The following is a 5,508-nucleotide window of genomic DNA, read 5'->3' as shown; positions in this document are numbered from 1 at the left end:
TCAATAAGGACTTTTTAACTGCTGAAGGACTTTTGGTTGCTTCCAGCTGCATAAGTTTTCATATCTTTTGAACATTGTAGCATATGAATTCTGTGAGTTCATATTTATATTTTTAAGATACAATTTAGTATTTTAAAATAATCAAATTAAATGAGGTCTCACCCACTAAGATTGGTGGGGAATCCAGCACGGGTAGTTTGAACATCCTTCCCCTTTCTGATGCATTTTGCCAGAATCCAGAGTCTGCGCAGAGGTCCACCCCAAGCCCAGGCGTGCTCATTTTGAGGCAAGCAGCACCTCCAGGGCCACACTCCCTCAGGGCCAAGCCCAGGACCTTTGCAGGGCCCTTCCTGGTTCTGCAGGAATTCTTCCTAAAGACTCCGTGTGCTGTTAGAAGTCAGCCTCCTCCAATGGTCCCTTCTCATTTTGGGAGGCTCCAACCAGCCATTCTCCAGTGAGTCTCATCTCCCTGCACCGTGCATCAAGCTTTTGAGCCTTTCCACCTTGCACACAAATCACTCTCCATGACTGGCCTTGATTTCTATTTAAAGTCTTCTCTTCGGGATTTTGCCAGTGGTCCAGTGGTTAAGACTCTACCCTTCCAATGCAGGGGCAGAGGGTTCAATCCTTGGTGGGGAGACTAAGATCCCATATGTGGCGTGGCTAAAAAAATTTAAGAAAAAAATTTTTTTTGGTAAAAGTTTTTAAAGGCTTTTCCAGGGCATCCCACCCAGTCTGACAATTTCATTTGGTCTGCTCACACACAAACACACATACACATTGGTTCACACTCACGATAAAACAAGGGAATGCTCAAAGACTACTGGAGCCCTCTCTGTCAAATCTGGAGATGGTGAAGGCGTCAATTCAGTGTCCTGAAAACTCATAAAGGGAAGAATCAAGCATGTTTTACCTCTTCTATATGAACTATATTCCAACAGAACTAACGAGTTAAAAAAAAAGTCTTCTTTATAAAAGAATTTAAGCTAATAAAGGTAGAGGATTGGAATAGAACCACTCACAACTCCTAAGGAGGCAATGGTCATAAGCCGGTGTCCCCAGAGCCTATCAAAATGATGAGATGAATGTTTGATGGGGGAATTTAAAATGCAGTTAACTACACCTCAACACACCAGTTAATCTCTTTCTTTTTTAAAGAGCTTTTGGTTTGGAGGGTGCTTTATTCCCCTAAGATTCCCTGCAGGATCTTAGTTCCCCTTGAACAAGTCACTGCGGTTTCTGGCTGCTGAGCGGCCTCAGTGGCATCATCAGCAGCACAGATGAGGTGACAGAGGTGTGACACCTGGGAGAGCTTCGGTGCCCCTGCTGCAGGCCAGGTGGGCCCTGTTCTCAAGGGTTCCCCCACAGCTCATCTCACCCAGAGACTGGGGGAAGTGCTTACCTCTAGTTCTAGAATGCCCCACTATTCAGGATGATGATACCCCAAACACTCGAAGAGGAAAGAGAAACTAGAGTCAGCAGGCAGTGGTGGGACTGGCCGTCAGCTGCCCCCAGAGGCCTGTCTATGAGAAGGGGGCCCAGAGTGATTTTTGCAGACTGGGTTTGTCACGAACAGTGACCTCTGTCTTGATCAGCGGGTATAACAACCTAACGGCCCAACACAGTGGGTGATGAGCTGTTATCTCCCAAATATTCTAGAAGGAAGTCAAACAGTAAGGAATTGGCTGATGTTTTACCTAGCACTGCCAGGCAGATACCCAATTCAGTCTGTGTTTTAGAGAGAATTCTTTCAATATGGTCACCCGCTTTAGTTCTGGAGTTAGACTATCTGAGTTACTGAATTCCTCTAAATTTTTATTTCTTTATCTGTAAATCAGGGATAATAATTACAGTAAGTCCCTTACATATGAATTGAGTGAGTTCTATTCTGAGAGTGCATTCGTAAGTCCAGTTAGTTTATAAGTCCAAAAGTCTAGCCTAGGTACCTGACTAACACAGTTAGCTATGTAGTACTGTACTCTAATAGGTTTATAATGCTTTTCACATAAGTAATACATAACAAGCAAACACACACACACAAAAAAACATTTTTAATCTTATAGTACAGTTCTTTGAAAAGTACAGTAGTCCAGGACAACAGCTGGCATACGGGGGCTGGCATTGAGTGAACAGGCAAGAAGAGTGACTGACTGGAGGAGGGAGAAGACGTGGGAGACGGTAGAGCTGAAGGATCAGCTGCAGTTGGAGACGGAGGGCGAGCTGCGGTGTCGCCCGCAGCTGATGTGATGGATGACAGTGCAGGCTCACATCTCTGAAAGCTTGCAGCTTGACGGTTCTCAAGGAGAGGACTTGCTGAATACCTGTGTCATGGGGTTGGCTCGAAGACAAAAGGTGATGACTCATGGAAAACGTTTAGTACCAAATCCTCCTAGGAAGACCCAGAGCCATCTGGGAAGAATGGAGAGTAACAGGGTCATGGAAGGGAGACGGAGACCTCAGTTAGGAAGCTGGGTCTTAACAGAGCTCATAAGCCAGGTTTCCTGTCCTTGAAGGCTGCTCTCCCCCGCCCACCCCCAGCCGCACCCCGTCCCACCCCCCCCTCCCCACCCAACTGGGTAAACCTTATGTCTTAACAACACAGGAGAGGGATGACCGTGTGGAAGGCAAGTTGTCAGTGCTCCGTTTTCAAATGCCAACAGTGTGGGTGCTGGGGGATTAGGGGAATAAAGATCGGCACCCACTCTGTGCTTGCGGAAGCTGGGGGAGTTTGCCTGGGTGTGGCTGGGAGAGCCAGGGAACTTGAGAGGAGACGCTGCAAGGACCAGGGTGGGATCAGAAGGTCACAGCATGGTCCAGATGACATGGAGGACCAGATCCCACCCATCTCCAGCACTGTGGTACTGGGAAAGCCCTTTCATAACTCAGGTGTGACACTGGATAGGGGGGTGATGGCTGGGGGAGTCCTGAGGAGACTAATTAAATTTCTGCTGCTGGGTATAGTGAAAGTGAAAGTGAAGTCGCTCAGTCGTGTTCGACTCTTTGTGACCCGTGGACTGTAGCCCACCAAGCTCCTCTGTCCATAGGATTCTCCAGGAAAGAATATTGGAGTGGGTTGCCATTTCCTTCTCCTTGCTGCTGGGTATAATGGGGCACAAAATAGAGACTGAGTTGTTTTTGTAGAAAAACAGTTATCTCCATCCCTCAATCTGTGAATTACGGTATATCAACAATGAGCAGATCACAGAGCTGAGACACTAGGTTGGGGAGGGGAGGCACGTGGTCGAGGCCGGATGGCAGGATGCAGGGATCCAGGAAAGATGCCTGCGCACATGCTGACGTTCGCAGTTTAGTGACGGAGCATTCTGGCCTCTAAAGAAGGAATGGTGCTTTGGAACAGGAATAATGCATAATCATTTTCCGTGGCCCGAGAAACCCTCAAGAGCATTCAATTCCCTTTTGCTCTGATTGCAGCCTCAGGAAGCAACCCTCAGATAGCTAATTTGGTTTCCGGGGTAACCTCCAGGGCATTCTGGCTTATTGTGCATCGGGCCTTCAGAGCCTGATTAGGGAGGTCGTGTGAGCCCGTCCAAGGGGTCTGACCCCGCAGGTCTGGGAGCCGAGCTCCAGACCTAATGACCACACGGAGATGCTGCCAGATTCGGACTCCAGCCCGGGGCAGAGTGCACGTCCTAACCTGGCGGAACTGTGGAGGTTGGGGGGTGAAGGGCAGGGCGCAGGGGAACCCCTGGGATTGGTGCCTGCTGATGGGCTGTAAGCCACAGCACCAGCCAGCTCCTCCAGGCCCTGCATGCGCATTCTTAGGAATCCACCCTGGGGAAATCATTTGAGAAGTGCACCAAAATGTATGTGCGTGTTCATCCAGTGTTTTATAAATCTGGAAAAAATCACTCACTTACCAACACTCTTAGCCTTTTTTTTTTTTTAATCCCCTCAAGAAGGGCAGACTGCCTTGCAGCGCTTCATTGGACGTGTGTGGAGTCTTGGAGCCTTGACAAGCCTACGTTCTCCTACAGGTGGATCTCAACAGTCTGTTCAGAGCTTCTAGCAGGGGCATAGCTACTCCCATGCCCTTGGCCAAAGAACCACCTTCCTTCATGTGCGTGCTAGGTCTCTTCAGTCCTGTCCGACTCTTTATGATCCCGTGGACTGTAGCCCATCAGGCTTCTCTGTCCGTGGGGGTTCTCCAGGCAAAAATACTGGAGTGGGTTGCCATTTTCTTCTCTAGGGGATCTTCCTGACCCAGGGATTGAACCCAGGTCTCTTATGTCTCCTGAACTGGCAGACGGGTTCTTTACCACTGAGCCACCTGGGAAGCCCTTGAAGGGTAATTTCACTTCAGAATAATCTCAAAGAAAGAGTAGAAAATCTTACCCAATTGGATAGCACATAACCAAGAAAGACGCGAACAGAAATGCAATGATGTCTTAATCCTAGAGACTGCCTGGCTGTACGGCAGGGGCTGTCTGAGTTCTAGAAGAAGCAGGCTGGAGTCGCGCCCAGACCCTGGACCTGTGCTGACCTCTTGGCTCATCCCTGCTCACTCTTCTCCACCCCCTGGAAAGCTGGGGCTGCGGCTTTCTTGGCCAGGAGCCTCTCTTGAAGTAAACCAAGACTGTGACAGCCTCTCACAGGTCCCAGGCCTTGATCCCTGGAAAAGGAAACAGAACCAGAGAGTGGAAGATGGAGAAAAAGAAAAAAGAAACGAAGCATCTTAGACATTAAGGGGCTGGGTAGAGTTCCTCTTGCCCTCAGTATAATGATAATAGTGAGGGAACGGGTGAGAAGGGCTCTGGGAGGAGGGATGTTTGGTGGGCATAGGTGTGGAGACTCTGAGGACATAGGTGTGGAGACTCTGAGGGCATAGGTGTGAGTTCTGACAGGTGTGGAGGTGGGCACCCAGAGAAGCAGCTCAGGTAACTCCCTAGGGAGACACACAATGGTGAGAGCACAGCTTGGGAAAGACTGCAATTATGGAATTGTTCTGTGATGGCCATGTGGGTGGCTGGGGGTATAGCTCAGGGGCAGAGCATTTGACTGCAGATCAAGAGGTCCCTGGTTCAAATCCAGGTGCCCCCTGTGCCTTGGTTCTTTCCTTTTTTTTTTTAACTCCAGTGGAAATTATACCTCCTACTTATACAGAGGCCCTCCTTCTTATGCATTTAGCCTCATGGAATCTAAATTTCCAACAAGTAGTAAAGCCTTCAGCTCCTCCTGTGACATTTCTCACGTGCTGTGTTTTCGCCTCCTCAGCCACATTGATTTCCTGGAGGGGTAGAGGAAGTCTGCCTGAAGCTTTCTCTGTGTTTCCCTTGTGTCTAATTATTACCATCCTGATTTTATTTGTTTATACCAAGCTAGCTTCAAAAAATAGGATCTGAGGCAGCTTGCAATAAAAGATATAATAAAAGTCCACCAACGGAACAAGTATAAAAAGGCAAGGGCTAACTTATATGAAGTCTTCAAAATCAGAGAGACAGAAAGGAGACTGGTGGGCACCAGGGGCCGGCGGAGGTGGGGTGGCCAGCT

The 5,508-nt window shown here is 48.6% G+C and overlaps 1 non-coding gene across 1 annotated transcript; it reads left to right on the top strand.

Moving 5' to 3' along the window:
• The first annotated feature begins 4,986 nt into the window (after positions 1-4,986).
• TRNAC-GCA (transfer RNA cysteine (anticodon GCA)) lies at positions 4,987-5,058 on the top strand. The gene has a single exon. It is a non-coding gene; the product is annotated as a tRNA-Cys (tRNA).
• Positions 5,059-5,508: the final 450 nt, after the last annotated feature.

This window comes from Ovis aries, chromosome 4 (genome assembly GCF_016772045.2).
Source record: "Ovis aries strain OAR_USU_Benz2616 breed Rambouillet chromosome 4, ARS-UI_Ramb_v3.0, whole genome shotgun sequence".
Lineage (NCBI taxonomy): Eukaryota > Metazoa > Chordata > Mammalia > Artiodactyla > Bovidae > Ovis > Ovis aries.
Note: the sequence above shows the minus strand (reverse complement) of the source record. Positions and strands in the feature narration are given on the sequence as shown.